Source organism: Protopterus annectens, chromosome 17.part0, assembly GCF_019279795.1.
Source record: "Protopterus annectens isolate FY-2018-M chromosome 17.part0, PAN1.0, whole genome shotgun sequence".
Classification (NCBI taxonomy): Eukaryota; Metazoa; Chordata; order Ceratodontiformes; family Protopteridae; genus Protopterus; species Protopterus annectens.
The window spans coordinates 213652403-213677304 of record NC_056751.1 but is presented as its reverse complement, the minus strand read 5'-3'; positions in this window follow the sequence as shown (position 1 = coordinate 213677304).

The following is a 24902-nucleotide window of genomic DNA, read 5'->3' as shown; positions in this document are numbered from 1 at the left end:
AATCTATATCAAGATTCAGCCCTTTACCCTGGTCCTGGGTGACTTTAATTACCTAACCATAGACTGGAAAAATTACTCATGCCAGAACACAAATGCCCAGAGATTCCTTGATTTTATCAATGCAAATGCCTTGGAACAGCTAGTCGATACTCCCACAAGAGGTGATAATATCTTAGACTTAGTATTAATCAACATGAGTAACTACTGCAGCACCCCTATGATATCATCGTCCCTGGTAAGATACAACCATAAAGCGGCCACTTTCGAAGTCACCATCTCCATTGACCCCCCTCTAGCTAGGGTCAAACAAATAAACTTCACCAAAGCTGATTACAACCTCCTAAGGGATGGTATAAACAGCTTCAAAGCCCCCTCCCCCACTGTAGGAACTGGTACCACTGTCCAAATCAACACCAAAGTACTATACGAGCATTTATATAGATGCATGGAATTAGGAATACCTGACAGGACAAAATCATCCTCCGCAAGGAAGAGTAAACCTGTCTGGTGGACATCTGCAATAAATAAACTATATAAAAAAAGGAAAAAAATGCTGTCCAGGACCAAGAAGGAGCAGGTGCCCAATTGGAAGCAATCTCTCCTTAGCCAGAGCAAGCAAATAAGAGCACTAGTCAAATCCTCCAATTTTGAGTCCAAATTGGCCACATCTACTAGACGCAATCATAAGGCCTTCTTCACATATGTCTGTAATCTCAAAGGAAGCACCCAGATCTGTTCAGAACTGGTGGTCCAGGACACCACATACACAAATGCTTTTGATATAGCCAATCTACTGGCTGACAGATTCAGTGAAAATATCTCCATTCTGTCCCCCCATCAGTAAATCAAGACATCCCCAGTACCTATCCCCCACCCCTTATCTCTAGTAAACAGGTCATCACTGCCCTCTCAAAGGCAAAAATACAGCCAACATGGGACCCAAAAACATCCCAGGTTGCATTCTACATTAACTCAGGCATGAACTTGCAGCACCATTTGGCACCCTATTCAACCAAAGCCTGAGTATGGCTTTGTCCCAGCCGAGTGGAGGACAGACACTGTGATCCCTTTACACAAAAGTGGAGTGTTCACCGATCCACCTTTGTGTAAAGGGATGACAGTGGCTGTCATCCCTTTACACAAAGGTGGAAAGGTGGAGTGTTCACCGATCCAGGAAGTTATAGACCCATCAGCCTAACTAGCCTGATCTGCAAGCCCATGGAATGGATTATCATGGAATTCATTGACAGGGACATTGGCAACCTCCAAACATGCGACCCCACTCAGTTTGGCTTTATCAAGGGGAGATCATGTCTGTTAAATCTGGTCGACTTTTTTGAGACAGTCACCAAAGCCATGAATGAGGGGAAGACGGGACACACCACCTTGACCTAGGCAAAGCCTTTGACACTATTCCCCACTCGGGCATAGTAGATAAACTCTCTCAACTAGGCGTCAATCCATACGTTACCAGATAGGCAGCAAACTGTCTCACTGATAGAACCCACCTAATCAAAATAGTGGAAGCCACCTCAAGCAGTAGACTCGTAACAAGCGGTGTACCCCAGGGATCAGTCTTGGGGCCTCTGTTATTCAGGATATACTTCTCTGAGGTGCAGGCCAAAATCAGTGGGCTATGGCTGACCAAGTTTGCAGATGACTGCAAGCTGGGTGTAGTCATCAATTCTCCAAGTGATGTGGACATCCTCCAAGAGGGTCTCACCCAAACAAATGACTGGTGCCAGAAACATGGCCTCAAGCCCTTTGGGGAGAGTGATGTCCCCACATATTATCACATTATAACAATGTCCTAAGTACACAATCAGTAGTGAGGGATTTGGGCACCCAGGTTGATAGCAACCTGACTTTTGACCACCATGTTGCTTCCATTGTACGGAAAGCTTTTTACATGGCCCACCTCATATGTAAGGGTATCTCATCTGGGGACAAAGAGGTCATAACATCCCTGTATTCTTCCCTTATAAGGCCAATTATTGACTACAACACCACCTTTGGCATGTACCTTGCAAAGCACATGCAGCAGCTGGAGGACCACAGTGGTTTCTGAGCAGGAGAATCCAGGGCCTCAAACATCTACCCTGCACAGATAGGCTAAAAGCCCTGCCTCTCTACTCCATTTCATACAGACTCTTCAGAGGTGACTGCTGTCTGGCATACAAAGCAATCTCAGACCCCGCCATGATGGGACTGCTGCATATCTGAAAGTCAAGCTCCACTCAAGCAACCCATATGGGCGACCTCATCCTGGTCTGTGATATCAACAGGACTTGTAGGCAAGACAGATTTCTGTCCCAGAGACTCTCCCATCTGTGGAATAGACTCCCTCTCCATGTCAAGCAGAGTACCTCATTATCCCTTTTAAGTGCAACCTGGATAACTGGATGGGAAACAGAAAATACACCCCTGGGATTCCATCTGTGTCCCTGCTGGGCAGGGACTTTGGGTGCTGACTTGTCCAAATATGGGCTAAACTCTTGGCTACGCTTATAAGGGCATCAGAGCCAATAGCCTAGTAACCTCCTATGATCCTATGATCCTATGAATTCTACAAAGGTCTCCAGCAAGAGTGAGCATGAAATGCTTTTTCTTCTAATACACCCCAAGAATGGCTGCATTAGCTCTATAGGCAACGTATACCCATCAGTCGCTAAGGCAGGGGGTGAAGTCCCACTGGTACAATTTGGCACCACCTTGAAATTAGGAGTATTTTGAACAGGACAGTTAGATTAAATTGGGTTTGCACAGGGTTCCTAGAATGGAAGCACATAATCGACCCAGGCCTTCCTCCTTCCATGAAACCCATGGGATCACTACATGCATTGTTTCAGAAGGATATGAACAAGTGAGTTCATACTGGCAAACAGAAAAGAACAGATTTGTGCTAAGAAAATACATCATCAGAGATATCAAAGAATGCCCTCCCTTGGAGTAAGTGCACTAAAAATCAATTTAATATATAAAGACCTGTGGGGCTCCAAAACTATTGCCCAAAACTGGAAGAATCAAGAGTAGGTGGACATGAGCAAACAACAATGATATGAGCTATGGAAAGCCCTGAGGAAACTCAATAGGTGTCCGAAATACCAGGACCGACAGCACTGCCTTTTCTATTGATGGTACTTTACTCTCCAAACACATTTGCAGAAGAAGCTGAAGAGGGACATAAGGTGCTGGAGATGCAATTTAGAGGATGGAGATAATCGATATATGTGTTGGGACTGTCTGGTTATTAAAGTCAACTGGGACTTCCTTTAGCAAAACTTAGGCAGAGACTTTGCCATGCCTCTCCTCCATTAGACTGGAAATTTTGGATCTTTTGGATCTTGCCTAGCACTAGATTTGCTAGTAACTATGAGATGGAGATAGTGTGGGTTTTAGCTACTGTGATTAAGTTACTGGGAGCCAGAGCCTCAAAACAAAGATTAATTACCTCATCAGATCATCAAAATGATCTTCTTTGTCAACACATAAAGAATATTATATATTCTTTTAAGAGTGATGACACCTCAAATAGTCTTCCTCGTGACTGCCAATATTTTTTTTACATAATTTTGAAAGCTAAGAATTCCTTAGAGATTTAATGGGGTTAGTGATTTTGTGACAATGCACCATAATTATTTTGTCAGGCTTTGTGTACATTATACATAGCTGCTCTTTGTGTCAGTATAATTGTGAAGAGCTATTTGTTGTACGTTTTTGTTATATTTTAATAAAATGTTGTCTAAAAAATAAACAAACTTGAGCAGTGCTACAAAATTGCAAAGTTTGCAGCCAACCTTCTCCATAGATGACATTAGTCTTTGACCCCTGGATATCTCCAGTGGCTTGAGCTACCTCACTGACTCACATACTCTCATTACTCTGTTAGCCACAATTTAATAAATAAACCAAATGACTGTTTATCTCTAGGCAACCTTGTGCAACCATACAACCCACCCAGAAATGTTTGCTCTTCTGACAAAGACCTTTGTATATATATCAAAACCTAATAACTCTGCAAGCTTTTCCCTCTACTCCCATCAAGAGTCAAGAACCTGGAACTCCATCTCCCCTAACAGTAAGACAGGACTGCTTCTCACTTACTCAGCTCCTAGCTCTGCACATGTGCTGCACCAGCCTAGCATATCACTCCTCTTCAACTTCATCAATGCTCAACTGCCTCCATATCCTCCTCTTACCTATACTATAACTCACTTCTCTTTCCTCCCTTTTGTTACACTCTACCCTCAACTACACTTGTCTTCTGTTTCTTAACTCTCTTACTACTATCCCTCTTGTAAGACATACTGATTTCTGTTGAAGATACAGTAGAGTTGATTATCCTAACTAACTGGGACCTAGAGTAGTTTGGATAATCAAATTACTCAGATAATCAAACATACATTGAACTGGATAAAAAACTTTTTTTTTCTGCATGGAGGGAATACAGCCATTGGACAAAAAAGAATATTTTTCACCACAAGCAGGCTACAAGCTCAAAAAACACACACAAGTGAATACATGGAATGTTTACATATTCAGACTTTATGATTTTTCCTACTCAGAAACTGTAGAAGGCTGCGTTCGGATAATTGACGTTTCGGATTATCGACGTTTGGATAATCAACTCTCTACTGTAGCAACAATATGGCTGTCTGTATACATTATCAAATTTGAAATGCAGTTCTCACTCTTTTAAATAATGTTGTAAAAAGTAATGTATATTGTTGCCTTTCCAATATTAGTATTACTCTACTACTGTTGTTTATACATTGGAGCCTTGCTCCCAAGGCCTCCGCTGAAAATGGGTTCTGTGTCCTATCAGACTTTCCCAGTAAGCAAATGCAGTAAATAAATAAATACATCTTCTTCAGTTGTTCTGAGCACTGACAGCAGTCCTCTGGGGCCATCTTGTGTTTAGAAAGTGTAGGAGAGTTTCCCTGGTGTTTTGGCTAAATTTCCACTAGTCATTATGAATATAAGGTAGCTGTCATCTGAACATTGACTATGTCTTATGGGACTTATCCCGGCAAAAAACAAAGAAAAAAATTGGTGGGCCACTAAATGCCCAAACTAATACCATAGCAGATGGAGGTATTTCTATGTAATTTTTATGCCTACATTTAGATTATTTTTAGTAATGATATGCAACTACTGAGACATAATACATAGACTGCAGTTACCAGAACACAAAAGCAAGTAACTGCAACTTGAGTGAACAGAAGCTCACTTGTAGACATGGCCTAGCCCAAATCCACCATTGTTTAGAAGGACTGTGTTGTAAGTGATTAAAATTAAGTTGTTATAAAGTAGAAGTAAGATGAGTAAAATAGTAGTGTAACGTGATGACTTAGAAACCTAAAAAAATGCAATGGAAACTTTGTGGTACACTAATACTGCTTGTAAATTCCGTATGTCTGCAGTGGTGTTCAACCCTGAGTATTATGTGCTCCCCTTATATGCAGAAGTTCAAATGCAACACAAGTAATGAGTCTTTCCCTATTCTAAGAATGCTTAAATCAGCCAAGGGAGAACAAGAATATGTTATTAATGTTTTGCAAAATGTTTATATCTTGTTTTTCTAAATTTATAAATAGACATATAAAAAAATGATTTATATCAAAATGGCTTCAAGAAGGTTCTTTCACATCTTGGGAAAAAGTCATCTTTAATTACTGAGTTATATGAACCCTAGTTTTCAAAAATGAGAAGGAGCTCCCTTATGATTTTTCTAACTATGTGTCAGTTGTATATACTGTAAAATAAAATAAAATAAACAATGAATAGCCATTTTGGCTTGAAACAAAAACAAAACAGTGTCATTGGTTATTTTTTCATCAAACCACATTACGGTCTTTGACAGCCTTTCCGTGTTAAGTTTATCTTTAAAAGGTACTAGACTAGGACCTTGAATAGGCCCCAACTGCAACTCTAAATTCCAGATGTTTCTTTCAAAGTATAATGCCACATTTTAGTCATAAATGGGCTCGCACACCCCATGCTTCCAGGGAATGCCAGGTAACCTCCTTGTCATTCACTCAAAACGTTCAATTGAGGAATGACCTTCCCGGTTGCAATTTTTCAGCCTACTTCCCTTTATATCAGCATAACTGGCTATCAGTGTCCTGCTAAGCTCACTACTGCATCATGTTTGGCTGATTGTTGTGACACTATTCCCATTATATGCACCACAGTACACACTTCGTACACAAATTACCCCTGCAGTAGAACCAGCATGTGTCAGCTACCCCCGTTCAGCATAAATCCAGGGGGTTGTGCTCATTATGATGGACTGTAGATGTCTGACAGCACCTCAGCAGTTCAGTTTGCCTGGCTGAGCCTTTTGGCTGCTGTGTACAGCTGGGTTATGCATTACCAAATTAAAATATCCACCTACCAAGTAATACTTCAGAGATAGAAGTCCCACTTTATTGCTAGATGCTGTCTTTAAATAGTTAAGTATTTCCTTTCTGCATTGATTAATTTTCTGCAGATTTGCATACCTCTCTGACCATGTCTCTGTCTTCTCCCCATGGTGTCCTTTCCTGCAACTGTTCTCACTTGGCTCTTCTAATGTCTTCATACCTCCCTGTATAATGATATACTGCTATCCCTGTAGCATGAGCCATCTTTGTCATTATTGCTAAATTGTTTCCATTCAGCTCTGATAACCATAACTCCTTGTTTTGACATTGTAAACTCCTTTTTTAACTAAATGTTGTAGCATATTCTTGCATCTGTCTGTCTATCTACCTATCAATCCATCCATCCATCCATCTATTTATCTATATTTTTGTAGCATTTCCTTGCATCTGTAAATATGTTTTGCTCATTTCTTTTGTGATACTGTTCACCCAGGCTGTGCCTGCAAATGGACCACTGAGATCAGTTCAATACCCTGGTAAACAAATATAAAAAATAAATAAATAAACAAATAAATAATTCAAATAAAACTTAGAAAGGCAAACCAGCAAATATAAAACTTGTAGAATCTGTCCAACAAAACCAAGAAAGCATGGACACCAAAACTAGTGCTTTCATTCACTTTATTTCATGTGATCTTCCTCAGAAAACTTGAACTCCACCCACAAGACCATTTTTATAATGAAATAACTTATCACATGACAAATGATGCCATAAAATCAAAAAACTTCACGTTACAAATGATTAAAGTGTATAAAAATACATATAAATGTAAATATACAACTATCTTTTGGTATATAAAACAGAATATATATAACTATGAAAGTTATTTTAAACTGTCAAAAGAAGCAGGAGTAAAAAGTCTGAGTAACATTATCTAAGGTAGCTCCTATACTACAACTTTCATAGTGTTCAGGCAGAGATGTTTCACATTATTTAGGTTCTTCAAGGGATGGCATCTCAAGTATTTTTTATTACTACCACTAGTTAATCTAGGTAAACGTAAACTTTATTTACACTGTGTGTAGTTTAAGTGTTGTGTTTTCACTTGTATTTTTGAGATGCAGCTTTTTGTATATGTTCCATTTGTGTATGCTCGAAACTCACTATAGAGACAGCTCAGTGTATGCCAGGTTATCGTCTGGCGTTTTCCTCTTATTTTAATTTTCTCATTTTAATTATTTTATTCAGCTCTTATGTTTTTAAAAATAATAGGTTTTTGCTGTGGCTAAGGAAGTGATATCAACTGGCGCCACCTCCTTACCTTTTTAAACTTGTGAGCATGCGCTCTTGTATTGCTGATGAAGCTTCTGGTTTCCTGGAAGCGAAAACGCTTTTGCTTTTGAATAAAATTACATTTTGAATTTGGGCTTACTAGACTTCTTGGAGCACCGTTACTTGTGGATTACAGAGGAGTAGCATCAGTTTTCAGAAATGGTTAAGTATTAAGGGGCAAGAGTCATATTTCCTTAACAAGCTAATTTCAAAATATTTGAATCATAATATCAATTCCATCATGAAATGTACAGACTGAAATGTCTATTCAGTAAAATACCCCTGAGAATTCTTAGGAGCTGGAAAGAAGAATGAAATGGTGTTCTTAATCTGAAAAAAAAAAAAAACAATTGTATTTTGAATTTTGAGCAATATTTATGCACCATTGAATTATCAGTGACTTCTAAAAAAAGGTATTTTTTTGCTTCTGACACAACGCAGCATTTGTAATGTGCATTAAGGTGTTAAATAACTTAAACAACTTGGATGTATTACCAACCTCTGTGTTACTGTGCCTGTTTGTTATTGCTGTGATCATATTACATGCACATTCAGTAAGATTACTCTCAGTTCTTAAACCTATAGCATTGTATGCTACATTACCAATGGTGGCTATTCTACAATTACATAAATATTAAAAGTTGATTACATCCCTTTTTACTGTGAAACTGCGATGGTGGTGCTGTGGTAGCATTGTTGCCTCACAGTAAGACATTGTCCTGTTCGATTCTCAGCTAGAGCGTCTTCTGTGTGGAGACATGCGTTAATGGGCGTACCTTTGTTGAAGGTTGTGCGTCAGGGCCGACAACTCGGCACGTAAAAATCTACTGCCAATCATTAGCAGACCGGAGTTCCCCTGTGGCAACCCCTAACCGGGAAAAGCCGAAAGACACAACAATCTATATAACATGTACATATGTACTATAACTCAAATTCACTTAGACATTTAAGTCTATATGGTAAAAATGTTTCACAGAAATTTTCATGGAAGTGGGAAGAATGAATAAAATAGATGCTCTTCATAAAATATTTCATTAAACCATTTCAGGTGGAGAGCTAATATATTTTCAGTGCACCTCTGAAGAGTTGCATTCATGGCCTCCAAATCCTCCCCATCATCAGAGTCTATTTCTGTCGCCTATTGCTAGGATTGCAACACTAATAACCTGTCTTTCACCTGATTGCCCCTTGCCCCTTCTGCACGGCCCACTCTTCATATAGACCATCATGACCTGGCCTTATTTTATATATTAACCTATCCTACTTCACATAGACTGCATACTACCTCAGGCTTCCTTCCCACTACCTAATACTGCCATCTAACTGCTGTATGAGTTATTCATGGTAAAAAGAAGGTCATGTTCAAATTTCTTATCACCACCATAGGATGTGGAAACAAACCAGTCACCAGATGCACCAGAGAATGTTCTCAGAATGACTCAACCTCAAGAACGTACCTCATAAGAATTTAAATCTGAGCAGACTTACCATCTGACACAAGTCATGCATGGAATACCAGCCATGTACTGGGGAGTAGTGTCTAAGGTCTCAGTTATCCCTGGACCATCTCCCTCATATGTTAACCATATATAAGCCTTATACCTCCATCTGAGGGCTCTGGTCATTCCATTGTATAAGTCTTATACCAGCCATCTGAGGGCTGTGGTCATTCACCAGCCAACTGAGGGCTCTGGTCATTCTGTTATATAAGACTTATACCAGCCACCTGAGGGCTCTGATCATTCTGTCGTATAAGACTTATACCAACTATCTGAGGGCTCTGGTCATTTTGTTATATAAGACTTATACCAGCCATCTGAGGGCTCTGGTCATTCTGTTCTATAAGTCTTATGCCAGCCATCTGAGGGCTCCGCTCCTTCTGTCGTATAAGACTTATACCAGCCATCTGAGGGCCTTGGTCATTCTGTTGTATAAGTCTTATACCAACCATCTGAGGGCTCTGGTCATTCTGTCGTATAAGACTTATTCCAATCATCTGAGGGCTCTGGTCATTCTGTTGTATAAGTCTCATTCCAGCCATCTAAGGGCTGTGGTCATTCTATTGTATAAGTCTCATACCAAACATCTGAGGACTCCGGTCAATCAGTTGTATAAGTCTTACACCAGCCATCTGAGGGTTCTGGTCATTCTGTTGTATGTCTTGTACTAAACATCTGCGGACTCCGATCAATCTGTTGTATAAGTCTTGTGCCAGCCATCTGAGGACTCCACTCATTCTGTCTTATAAGACTTATACCAGCCATCTGTGGGCTCCACTCATTGTGTCATATAAGACTTATACCAGCCATCTGAGGGCCCTCGTCATTCTGTTGTATAAGTCTTATACCAACTATCTGAGGGCTCCTGTCAGTCTGTTATATAAGTCTTATACCAGCCATCTGTGGGCTCTGGTCATTCTGTTCTATAAGTCCTATACCAGCCATCTGAGGGCACTGGTCATTCTGTTGTATGAGTCTTATACCTGCCATCTGAGGGCTCTGGCCATTCACCAGCCATCTGAGGGCCCTGGGAATTCTATTATATAAGTCGTATACCAACCATTTGAGGGCTCTGGTCAGTCTGTTGTATAAGTCTTATACCAGCCATCTGAGGGCTCTGGTTATTTTGTTGTTTGCACACACCTTTGGAGGAGATGGTGTGGGAAGGCAGTTAGCCTTGTTGCAACATTTAAATGTCTTATTTGAAAGATCTGACCTGATGAAGTCTGTCCTATGATGAAAGCAGTTATCATACTCTGAAATAAATTGTCAAGGAATCCTTAACAGAGCTGATCTTTCCTTTGGTCCTGGATAGTTAGAGTAGAGGCAGTATACAGCATTTTTTACTATGCAATATCTGGTCACTATCATTTGTCACTTTGCAGCTGAAGCTTCTTTTTTGGTGTATCCTGCTATACTTCCCTATATATATAAATGCAGTTTGCTACAGTTTAAAAGTAACTATGAAACTAAAACCTGAGCACTGTAGCACTGTTTGCAGGCTGGATATAAATTGTTGCAACTGTTTTCTACATTTGTAGCAAGTTGTTTGCCAGATTTTTTTAACTAAAGCATGAGTGCCATAACACTCCACGCAGGCAGGCTATAAACTGTAGCAACTGTTTGCTAAATTTGTAGCAAACAGTTTGCTACAGTTTAAAAGCAGAAATATTTTTCTTGTAATAAAATATGTCGAATGAGGGTGGGGACAGGGCTCCGAAATGAGACTTGTATGGCTGGGGGTATAAAAGGGGGACATGTCATGCATCTGGCCACCTGGTTGCTATACCAGTAGAAGGAACATCTGCTTTTTTTTATTTTTTGATCTTCACTTGAAGAGCTGAAAGGGTGGAGCACTGGTTCATAGTTTCAGCCTTCTGTAATAATATGTAACGATTTGTGAGACCTAATCATAATTCTTTGTAGTGCGTGGAGTTTTATCTAATCCATGAATTATCTGTTAAAAAAGCTAAAATGTTTTACTGGCTTTGAAAGACAGTAAAGCACTTAGTGAGTGGTGTTGAGTAGATAACATGTAAGGAAAAATGTCAGGGGCAGTTTTTAAATATTGCCCTAATTTAAAAATGTTACTTACAAATTAATGTCTGTAAACTTATGTGGATATAAGATGAAACATATTTAGGGACCGTTGAGAATGAAGAAACATCCCTTCCCTTATATCTGACTGTAACAGAGCTTAGGGAGTGTGTAACATTTGTTACACACTTTTGAAAGTGCTGCTATACTTGGGTTTCAACTACACAAGCATATACCAGGTTATCTTTTTTCAATTTTGGACCATACTCATGATGCTCCATGCATATATTTATAGGGTCTATGTTAAACCAACGAATGCTTAAAATAGCAAATGCAAATTTATCGACCCTTTAAGAGTGAAAGCTGACAATCTCAAAGACATGGAACAGTGATTTTTTTCTCAGGGAAAAAAAATGCTATTCCACAAAAAAAAAAAAAAAAAAAGTTCAAAACACAAAATAAAGTGGGTGGCTGTACCCCCCACACCGCCCCTACTTAAATATACCAACTCCAGGCAAAGTCCTGAAAACGGCCCAGCAAATTTTTTCCCCTGGGAAAAAATCACTGTTCCATGTCTTTGGGATTGTCAGCTTTCACTCTTAAAGAGTTGATAAATCAGCGTTCACTATTTTAAGCATTCACTGATTTAATATAGACCCTATTTATATGGGTCCCTATCAATTAATCGAGTTTTCAGAAACTTGAACTCTATATGGTTGATACCATATGACTGACTTTTTGAAAACTTGAAGCTTTGAATGGAGATCATGGTACAGCAAGGATCGGGAAATGTACCCTTTTCCTCACTGTAGTGATATCTCAGAATTGGTATTTATAATTTGCAGGGGGTGTCAGAGGCCCAGCACCCATTTTTTTTTTTTTTTTTTTGTTTGCTGTTCGAGTTTTTGAAATTCAATCTCATGGTCTCTTCGATATTTTTTTTTGAATTTCCAGAAAGTTGATCATCCGACGTAGACCCTCTCTCTCTCTATAAATATATATATATATATATATATATATATATATATATATATATATATATACACATATAGGTTCATAGGTTCATAGGTTCATACTAGGCTATCTGCCCAAGGGCATTTATAAGCCTAGCCCATAGTTATTTGGCTTTCGCCACCCCTTTAGTTTGAATAAAACTATGCCTATTATTTTGCTGTGCCTCTGTCAAGCAGTGACACTGAAGTAATCCCTGGGGTATATCTGCGATCCCCCATCCATTGGTCAAGATTCCTCTTGAACAAGGCCAGCGAGGTGCTCTGCCTCACATGTACCGGGATTTTGTTCCACAGCATAGGGAGTCTCTGGGTGATGAATCTGTCCCTCCAGCATGTCCTATTAATAACCGTGTCAAGGTTTAAGTCTCCGCCCTTGTGGTTCTGAGGGATCTAGATTTTTGAGGTGAAGCATATTCATCAAATCAGGGTTTGACATGGCCTTATATGTCAGGCACAGGTCATCTCTGAGCAAGCGGTATGAGACTGAATAGAGCTGGAGTTCTTTCAGTCGGGCAGCATAAGACATATTTTTGAGACCCTTTATCCTTTTGGTGAGGAACTTTTGGGGCCTTTCCAGCTGCTGCAGGTGTCTGGTCAGATACATTCCGAATGGGGCATTGTACTCAATCATAGGTCTAATGAGTGATGAGTACAGGGGCGATGACCTCCCTTGATCTAGATGTGAATCCCTTCATGATCAGGTGGGCAATGTAGAAGGTTTTCCTAACTACTTTAGCAACATGAGTGTCAAACGAAGGCTACTGTCAACCTGGGTCCCCAGATCCCTGATGACTTCTTCTGTGCTCAGTGGATTGCCACCTATATGGTAGCTAGGGTAGCCTTGTTTTTCCCGAAGGGTATGACTATGCATTTCTTGGCATTTAACTTTAGGCCATGACTCTGGCACCAGTTATCCGTTTCTGTGAGGCCCTTCTGAAGGATATCTGTGTCAGATGTGTTTTCGACTATGGCGCCTAGTTTGCAGTCATCTGCAAACTTTGTCAGCCATAACCCTCCTGTGTTTGCTTGTACTTCAGAAAAGTAGATGCTGAACAAGAGTGGACCCAGGACTGAGCCCTGTGGGACACCACTTGTGACAGGCTTTGAGTCTGACATGGCTCCATCAACTCTGACCCTGTGGGTTCTGTCACTTAGCCAGTTTGCAACCCATCTTGTGATGTATGGGTTTACATTCAAGCTGATGAGTTTTTTGATGATACCTGAGTGGGGTATTGTGTCGAAGGCCTTTGCCAGGTCAAGGTAGGCTGTATGGACTGCCTTTCCCTCATCAATGGCCTTGGTGACTGTCTCGAAAAAGTCAACCAAGTTTAAAAGTCATGATCTGCCTTTGACAAAGCCAAACTGGGTTGGATCCAAAGTCTGCAAGTTCCCTATGTCTTTATTTATGAGTTCCATTATGATCCTCTCCATGGCTTTGCAGATAAGGCTTATTTATATATTGGGATTGTACAATCTTGGAATTAGAATACATAATTACTGGTGTGTGTGGGCACAACAAAAGCCATTTTAATAGCTGCATGCTCTGCGGCATGTGGACAGTATCTTGTCAATTGTTTGACATTCATGTTAAGTATGGGAGAATCAATATTTTTAAGTAAGCATGTGTATATACACATATATATATATATATATATATATATATATATATATATATATATATATATATATATAGTTAGATAGCAGACATACATTTATGCTTGTATATATATATATATATATATATATATATATATATATATGGGTTACCTTCAATTGACTGAAAGCTCTTTTGACTGACACTCATTTGACTGAGACCAAATGACTGAAACTTCATTTCACTGACACTTCATTTGACTGACAGTTCATTTGACTGATAATTAGTACTGGCAGTGTCTATAGCACTGTAAGGCAAGTAAAAGGAATATGTCCTTTTCCCACTGTAGTGCAACCCTGGAGTTAGTATATCTAGTTGGGGGGGGTCCCCCCACACTGGGGCATGTGGGGGCATAGCCCCCCCACTTACTTTCATGTTAAATTCTCTGCTTTTGGTTGTATACTGTTTAATAAAACCAAAGGAAGGGGGGCTGTGCCCCCACCCCCAACTATATATATACCAACTCCAGGGTCACACTACAGTGGGGAAAAGGACATATTCCTTTTACTTGCCTTACAGTGCTCTAGACACTTCCAGTACTAATTGCCAGTCAAATGAAGTATCAGTCAAATGAAGTTTCTGTCATTTGGTCCAACGAAAATGTTTGTCAGTCAAATGAGCTTTCAAGAGGTACACAGACTAGTCCCCAGCCTGGTTATCCATATAAAAAACAGTAACTATAGAAGTATAATTACTGCTACTTCCCAATTATTGCTACAGAGGCAATAACACAAATGCAAAAGTAATAAAAAGACATTTTTATCATCTTTACTGTTTACAGTTTTAGTACTATAGCTTTCTTTTCTTCTGTTCTGTTTCTGATAATACATCTTAGTTAATTCCCCCTTCCCTACTCCTCCCCTGGGGTGAAACACAAATTATAAATTTTTTGTTAATTCTAAACATCTTGTTTCTGAATGAGGCACTAAACTGTATAATATCACTTTCCTTATTTACTTTTCTAATTACAACATTTAAAAGTTGCCAATTGTATGTATCTGGTGCTTGCTCAGTCAAAGAACTATAGTTTAGATGTTATTTCATTTGGTAAGTGTGCATAATTAAGTATCATAACATGAACTGGAACATACAGAATGAAACCAGAACTTTGCTGTATCGTCAGATGAAAAACCTAAGCAGACACAGCACAAAACAAGTTATCAGTCTTGTGGTAGGAAGAAATACCTCTCACTGTTGTGCACAATGATTAGAGTGTGAGCCTCCTCTGTAGAAATGAAATACAATTTAACTTTACCGGCACACCTTTTTTCCTTTTTGTCTACAAAAGAAGTACAATTATTTTGTGCAGCCATCTGGCAGTAGCTTAGCTTCTTCAGGTAAATGAGCATTACACACCCACAGGGGAAGGAAATGGCATTATCAAAGCACTCACTCATTTATGAGATCAGGTTCAGGCAAGGTGTTGCAAGCACTCGAGACCTACTGTTTTAATAAAAGTCTCATCTTAGAATAGCATTAAACAACTTCATGAGCAAATAATCTGCTTAGCCTATGCCGTCATCTGACACTCAAGGGCTGCTTTAACTTCAGTAAATCACTGACTGGAAACTCTAATACTGCCAGATAATGTGGAGTACAAAATGTTTTAACGTCTTTTGGATGTATTGTGGTGCAGGATAAGTTTAAAGGGCACTTCCTTTTAAAAGATACAAAGTGGTTATCTAAAATAAAAAAAATAAATAAGCAAAATAAAATAACAGGGCAGCACATGCAATACAAAGAACAAATAGTACCAGACGTTTAATTACACGAGGCACGTTTGTTTGGCAAAGATTAATGCATTCAAGTTTGCTCAAGAAAATGATTCAAAGGTCAGCCAAAGCTTACCTTTACAGGAAGTGCATTACTTGCACAAGTCTTGACATACAGTTGTAGGGAGCTTTTCAGTCTACAAATTTCCAGATCAAACCAGTAAAGAAATGAGCATAAACGAATTGTTCCAAACCCTGCTATACAGCAAGCTCTGAAACATGAGAAACCTTCTAATACATTACTCAAGAAATCTTACTAGGTTACACAGTAGCTATTAAAGACAAAGTAACAAACTGCACATTGAGTGTGTCTCACACTAAAAACATTACAGCTTGAGGCACATGCAAAGGATTCTCTGCAGGTCACCGGGTTTATCATCTCCAGGCATTAGGTTCCTGTGTCACAAGAGACGGAGATTCAAAATGGCAATAATAATCATATGCCATTGGAAATCACTGCTGTTAGAGTTTTTATGTGAAAACTGGCAAATATTTCTTTGTTTTAACAGATTTCTCCCATCATGTTTGTGAAAGCATGGAGTTGATGTCCTTCTATTCTCATGTTGCAGTATTCATAACATGAGAAAGATCCCTGCCTAGGTGACCAGAACATCCGTATGGTATACCAAACACTTAACCTACTGCAAGGTGCATGCGACTTAGCACATAGAACAGCCAAGTGTCAGCCATAAAAGTGATGTCTGCACATACCATCCTCTGAACTTCTGACTGACAGTCCAAATGACAGCTTCCAGATATACGTCTGATTGTTGAACATTTCTCTTCAATTCAGATGAATGCCCCATTGAGGAAAACGTTTTACGCTTTTGCTACTGCATGCTTGTTAGAGGGTAATGTCATCCAAAAAGGGCAAGTGCCATTATGGAAGACAAATTCCACACAAAGACAACCATGACCAGTGTCTTTTTTGTCTAGGGTCTGATCACGATTACAAGGCCTGTGCCATCTGTCAGGCGTTCATCCCTAAAACTCTCCATAGTCTTCTATCTGCCCTTAATACATACCTTCAAAGCCAGAGACTAAAGCGACTAGTACTAGGTATGGAAGGTACTGTAGGTCCATCAGGTGAGCCCCTGAAAAAAAGGTAAGTCCTGAATCTTTGGCTGCACCTCTGATCATAGATGTCCCTCTCGAGGCCAGTGAAGGCCCAGAGTTACATACGGTGTCAGGTGCTCCTCCTTTGGCAGATACTGATCTAGAAGCCACTAGGGAGGGTTCCTATAGCATGTCCACAGATGTAGTGCAGATGTCTGGTGTGGACAGTAAGGGGGAACCATGGTTTGGTCCTTCTAACATTCCACATAGTACCTCCTCTGCCCCTTTCATTGAGGTCTTGCTGACGTCCGATCTGGAGCCCAGGCCTACATTTTCCCTTCCTTCCCAAAGTAGGGTAGGCTTTCCACTTGAGGAAACACAAACAAAAACTTATGTCTCCCTGTAAAGAGCCCTCCCATGGTTGGCAAGCCTTTTCTCAAGGGATTTTGAATGCTCACATGAACTTAGGCCTTTCACCTTGCACCCTCCTACTCCAGCATCTCCTATGTACCCTCCTCCATCTGCTGAAATAGAGGCCTCTGAGGAAGATGAATCATTCTTAGATGAATCCCTGGCTTACTCCACTCAAATTGACTCTCCTCTGGAATATGCCTCCCCTGAAATAGATTACAATGGTAGGGATTCTCCAAAAGAAGATATTAATTTGGGAGAAATCATTTCCAAAATGAGGGACTATTTCAAGTCGGAAAGCTCACAAGTCTCACAGGTACCAAAGAGGTATTATGACCTCTTACAAATAGACTCCCCTGCTCCTTCAGCCATTCCACCTGTCTCGTCAGCTTTTCAAGATCCCTTTCTTGTTGCATCTAAAAACCCTGATTCACAGCCTCCTGCTCCCAAAAGGCTAGAAAGATTCTATAAGGTCCCTAAGGACAGTAGTTACCTGTACAAATGTCTTGTTGCAGACCCAGCTGTGATCTCTCTGTCTGCTGATAAAACTACCAAATTACTGCCCTCCACCAACCTCCTGCTCTCAGATAAGGACAGTAAAATGATGGAGAGAATTAGAAGAAAGATCTACACCTCTTCAGCTCTGGCTTTTAGAGCCATTCATTATCAAGCACACATGTCCAAGTATGTTTTGGCCCTACTTTCACAGGCCTCTAAAATGCTGACAGATCTGCCAGACTCTGCAGCAAAAGCCCATGTTTGTTCCCTCTTGGAAGTGTCATCCCAGGTTAGCAGGCATTCAACAAAATGCAGCTATGATGCAGCAGAGGTGTCTGGAAGATCAGCAGCATCTAGTTCTGTCCTCAGGAGACATTCCTTGCTGAGGTTGTAGCCTTTGCCTGAGGATTTCAAGGCAAAGATTATGGATGCTCCACAATGGACAATACTGCCTGATTTAGATCTAATGCTGCAGTCCTCTTCAAATTCCTTCAAGAAAAAGGAAAAGAACTTCAGCAGCTGAAACCAGTTTTTGTCTCCCCAGTTCCTAAATTTCATACAACTACCCTTCTAGGCCTAACTTTGTAAGGAGGAAGACCCCGTGTGCCTTCCCAACATCACAAGAAGGTCATACACAGGCAGATGCCTCCTAAGTATCATCCATCCTCTGCTCAAAAGGCTCCCTTTCCAGACTACCTGACAACTTTCCAAAAAATCCCCCTTTCTCAGGTCCTTTCTCATTTCCTTTCAAATCAAACAAGCCTTACCACAGACAAATGGGTCCTGTTTATTGTACAAGAAGGTTACTTCATGACTTTGAAACCATTCCTCCCTTCATGGGAATTCCACAACCCCCAAAGGATCAAAGCCACCATTTTCATCAAATCATTCAAAACTGGCAAACACAATGTACCATTCAGGAGGTTCCCACTTTTTAAAGAGGAAGACGGTTCTATTCCAGGATGTTCTTAGTTCCCAGGAAAGATGGCTCTGAGACCAATTTTAGACTTGTCCCAACTCAGTTTATTTCTACATGTACCCACCGTCAGGATGCTCACCCTGCAAACTGTTTTCACTCTTGCCCAGATACTCTACCCCAGATATAAAGAATGCATACCTTCACATTCCCATCCACCCATCTTTTCAGGAAATTCTTATATTTTTCTGAAGCTTCCTTTCATTTTCAGTTCTGTGCTTTGCCCTTTGGACTCTCTACAGCACCAAGGGTATTCACAAAGTATTTGGTTCCTGCCATTGCCTTACCTGGACTTCCTGCTCATTCAAGAAGAACAGCCAGTCTTCTTACAACAGAACCTGCATACCACCATCTCCTTTCTCCTCAGTCTGGGATTGACTCTCAAAAACAGCAAGTCTTCCTTTACTCCCTCTCAGGACCAGATTTTCCTAGGCTCCAGAATAAGGACAGACCTCATGATGGCCTTCCTACCTTTACAAAAGGTGCAGTCTCTGCAGACTTAATTCCTACAGTTGCTTCCTCTGTCCTCTCTGACTGCCATGGGATTCCTCAGGATGCTATAGTTCATGGCTTTGGTTATACCAATGCTTTCCCTAGCCAGACTACACATGCGGAAAATCCAGTGGTCTTTGAAAACATGAAAACACTCTGGTCCCAGTATGCTCATCCTCTAGAATTTGTCCTTTCACTTCTACCTTACCTAAAGAAGAAACTGCTTTGGTGGATTCAACAAATTTCTCAGAATCTAGGACTTTCCTGAAGCTTCTTTCTCCAATATAAGAAATGTTCACAGATGCTTCAGATCTGGGGTGGGGAGCAATTATGGGTAGCCTAAAAATCCAAGGCCAAAGGTCTCCCTCCATAAGGAAGCAACACATCAACATCAAAGAGATGAGGGCTCTGATCCGGACTCTTCAAGCCTTCAGGTCATTTCTTCTACCAGGTCCTTTGAAGCTGTTCACAGACAGCACCACTGTTCTCTGCTATGTGAACACGCAGGGAGGAACACAATTGTATCTGCTTTGCAATTTAGCAAACCAAGCCTGAGACTGCTCTTCAACCAAAAGTAACTTTGACAGCTGTTGATATTCCATCTGCTCAAAATGTTCAGGCAGACACACTGAGCACATCCATGACACAAGCCCATGAATGGATGATCGACAGGGATGTTTTTCTGGACATTATTCACCACTGTGGTACACCTCAGGTAGCTCTCTTGGCGTCCCCTATGAACTAACAACTTCCAAAATTCTGTGTCAGATTCCCACACCCTCTGGTTTGGAAGGTGGGTGCCCTATCATTCTCCTGGACAGGGATGTTTCTCTAAGCATCCACCCTTCCCCCTAATTCACAAAGATACAGAAGGACAAACCAAAAACTTTGTTGGTGATCCCCTTTTGGCCAAGTCAAAATTGATTCCCTCTTCTTCTTCATTTAGCCAAGAGCAATCATCACAAGTTAACGTCACAGGGTGGATCTACTCACACAAGTCAAGGGATCTCTCATTCACCCATAGTTGGTATCACTAAACTTGACCTTGTGGGTGATATGCTTCTGATTCCTTTCAGACACCTTTTTTCTGAGGACCTGCTTCTACTCCTGCAGGAGGCAAGGACACCTAACACAAGGAGATCCTACTTGTCCAAATGGAAGAGGTTCTCTTTCTGGTGTCTTAATAAGAGACTAGATCCATTTTCATTGGATATTCCCTTAGTCATTTCTTACTTGTGTGAGCTGCTAAAAGCTGGACTGGCTTATTCTTCAGTTAAATTCCATTTGTCAGCCATTTTGGCATTTCTGCCTTTGACTCTCCCCTTAGCGTCTAGAAAAGAGGTTAAAGTTTGCTTAAAAGGCGACCTTCACATCAGACCTCCCAGGAAACCTGCTCCTCCTCCCAGAACCTAAATTTTGTTTTGGAAATGCTGATCCAGACTCCCTTTGAGCCTGCTGGCTCATGTTCCTTAAAATTTTGCACTTGGAAAACTGTTTTACTTGTAGTCATTACTTCTGCTAGGTGAGTTTCAAAACTCCAAGCTTTTATGGCTTCATAACCTTTTCTGATTTTTCTCAAGGGATATGGTGTTCCCTTCGTACCAACCCTTCTTTCATGCCTAAAGTGGTTAATGACTTGTCCCTCAAGCAAACTTTTCATCTACCCACCTTTTTCCCTTCTCCCTAAAACTCAAGTGAGAGAGTTCTTCACACTTTAAATGTACACAGACAACAAAGATTTTATCTGGACAAGACTAAATCCATTAGAAAGTCTGAGGAATTGTTTATTTCCTTTCACCCCAGGGCACTGGGAAAACCTGTCTTTAAACAGACTATTTCAACTTGGATCTCAAAGGCAATTTTCTTTTGCTATCTCTCTCATGAAAAACTCTCCCTTCCTCTATCAAGGCCCATTCAACTGCAGCAGTGGCTTCCTCTGGAGCCTGGTACTGCTTCTATCCTAGAAGCAGCTACTTAGTCCTTTGTCTGTACCTTTACAAAACACCACAACTGGATTCTATTTGCAGATCCAGAGCAATATTTGCTAGAGCAATTCAATATGGTTTTGTAGAGACTTCCTGTGCTCCTACCCCCCTTTCTTAGTCATGAGCTTTGGTATTCTCCCTCATGTTATGAATACTGCAACACGGGAATAGAAGGACGTAGAATAGTTGTGTAAAATCTTACCATAACCATAGATGCCCTTGTCTTTCATGTTGCAGTATTCTATCCCACCCTCTTTCCCCCTTGGTTCATGCTCTTCCTTGGATATTTCTTGTTTTTACCTTTTGCCTCTTATCCTTGGACTGGTGTTCTGACTGGGTAATTCACTTATAAGGATGTTACGTGCAGACATCAGTTTTATGCCGATAGTCAGCTGCTCTATGTGCTACATCACACATACATTGCAGTAGCTTAAGTCTTTGGTATACTGGCCGGATGTTCAGGTTGCCTAAGCAAGGCTCTCCCTCATGTTATGAATACTGCAACATGGAAGAGAAGGACATATTTGGTTATGGTAAGATTTTTACATAACTATTCTGTATGTGTGCATTTAGTTGGCATGAAGGCTTGCTTCCTACATTGGGCAGATCGGGGGGGGGGGGCTTCCACTCTGCACAAAATGCTTACACTTTGAGATTTTGCCCTTGTGTGTTTTGATTATTTGTGCTTGGTGTTGTAGTTCATTAACTTTTAATCATTTGAAGTTTCATAGTGCAGCACCTCCAAGTATATCTTTGGAAACCACAATGTACAATACATGTACATTGGCTGGCATAGTGGTGCAGCAGTAGTGTTGTTGCCTCACAGTAAGAGGTTCTCTGGTTTGATTCTTAGCTGGAATACCTTCTGTGTGCAATCTGCATGTCCTCTGTGTGTGTGTGTGGGTTTCCTCCCATGTTACAAAGACATGTATCTGGAGTGTTTCTTTCTGGGCCTCTGCTGAAAATTGGCTTTGTTCTAAGTTGGACTTTCCCAGTAAACAAATGTTAAATAAATAAATGTATCTGCTGCCATCTATACAGCTGCATTCGACATAGTGTGTAAAAATATATAAGTCTTTAGTGCAATGACTTAAAACTAAGAACAGCTAAAGGTAGAAAATGACATCTGAAAAGTGAAATGCTGCTTTGTAACTTTCCTTTGTTATTTGGTTTAACAACACATACTCATTATGAGCTTATGTCATAAATAAAAGTTGGGAAAGTAGATGTGTGGTTTACAAAGTGGACTGTAAACAGTGTCATCTAAATATGAGATGATGCAAGATATCACCTTAGCCTGTATACAAGTAATAATTAACAAATTCCTGATGTGGTCTGACAAACAATTCTGAGGTGTTACACACAGGTGATAATATTTTATATTACTAAGGTTACCTGTACCTAAAAGAATTTAGGGTCATATCTTTGTCAGCTCTCAAAAGTTTGAGGAAGTATTGCAGTTTACTTGCTCTGTATCTCACCTTATTATCTATAGATCGTCAACATCATCATGTAGGCCATAGCCGGCCTTAAGCATAGATCAACTAGACAGCTGCCTAGGGTGCCACTCTAGCAGGGGCAGTTTTCCTGTAATCTGGATGGTGTAGGTAGACGAGAGAAGGGACACCAAGTGGTGTGGGAGGGGGCACTGTGGAGCCTTTTTGCCAAGGGCACCAGTTGACCAAAGGCCAGCCCTAATGTAGGCTATTTTATATTGCAATTGGGCAATTCTATGCAGTGGTTTAGAAATGCATTTCTACCAGTTTCTGCCAAACACATCTCCATGGGGAAAAGGAACGGCTATGCAACAGATTCTACTACAAAATACAAAGTATGCCCTGTACAAAAGAATTTCCACCAAATAAGTTTGTTGTATTTCAGATGGATAGTAAAGATCCCATGACATTATCAGAAAATATAGAAAAATTCCCCCAATGTCTTAGCCAAATTATTTCTACTCTGTGCAAATACTGACTCTGCAATTCCAAGAAAACTAATTCTGAGCCTACTGGATCTGGTCTGATTAAACTGACAAACAAATAAATGTTAGAAAATGTCAGTAGGTTGGTCAACATTTTCAGTAAGGATATCTCAGGATGATTGATTATGAAGAAGCATGTTGTTCAGTTGGGCAGGGAAAAAAAGCATGTATAAAACAATTCAAGAGCATGTACACCAGATAAGGAAAAACAACCTGTGGCTGCAGTAAATGCATCCTTAAAATAAATAGAATGTGTCCAGGGAAGGAGGTGTAAGGTGGAATTCAGAAAAGGTGTGAGCAGTTCAGTGTTCACTTCAGTGAAGTCTATGGCTTTCCCTTAAATCATTACTTTTAATTTAATGAGCTCCAAGTAAATACTGCTTGTATAATTAATTGGAAAGTATGAAATGCTGCAATAAAACATATTCCCGGGATTCAAGAAGCTTGGCGCAAGGACAGTTTTAGCCTTGTGCCAAGCATCATCAATACAGATGGTGCAGCAGCGCCATATGAATATGTATGAGGGTGCACCGCCGCACCCTCGACATGCACAGGAAATGTGTGCGAGTGCAGGGGGCGTGTACAAATGCTCTACGGAGGTGTAAACATGCCCCGACAGTTGCACAACCTACTATGCTTACTAGTAAAGCCCGCCTCTAATAGTACGTCAGTAATTCCGTGTTCGTGGATACCGAAATGTGTGCTAAGCATACAAGAGTGTCCAGGAACAGTGAAAGAAAATTGAAGTAGTAAACACACAAGCACGTAATGGAATGTTGAGCCCCATCCCTAGAACTTTCACAATTAGATTCCCTGTGTCCCTATTATACATTTGAATTGCTGCAATATTGAAGGTGTAAGCAAAGCATAGCATGTTTGCACGTTGCTGCCCTCCGCCGAGCGTAGCTTACAAACCAAAATCATTCAAATAGAGAAAAACATACAGAATCAACATCAATGTCAATAGTGTAGTGTTAAGAGCATCCACCTAATGAACAGGCATTCACGGTTCGAGCCCAACAATAGCACACATCATTTTCCATGTTGAATGAATGTTGTTTTGCTGTAAAAATGACATAAGAGTATTGCATGAGATATTTAACTAGATGTCATTCAATCAAAGTGACACTGTCATAATGAATAAGGCACTAGTAAGCAGGTGTAAGCACAAATAAGCAGCAGTAAACATATATAAGTACCAGTAAACAAGTCTGTGTGCACTTGCGTGGGTCTAAGCAGTGCCCAGCATAGGAAATGCATATAAGTATGTACAGATATATAATATACATATCTGTATATATATAAATATATAAATATATATATATATATATATATATATATATACACACATATATATATATATATATATATATATATATATATATATATATATATATATATATATATATACATATATATATATATATATATATATATATATATATATATATATATATATACATATATATATATATATATATATATATATATATATATATACACACCATATATAAATATATATATATATTTATATATATATATATACACACACACACACACACACATATATATATATATATATATATATATATATATATATATATATATATATATATATATATATATATATATATATATATATATATATATATATATATATATATAGATATATATATATGCATATATATATATATATATATATATATATATATATTTATTTTTATATATATATATATATATATATGCATATATATATATATATATATATATATATGTATATATATATATATGTATATATGTATATATACATATATATATATATATATATAT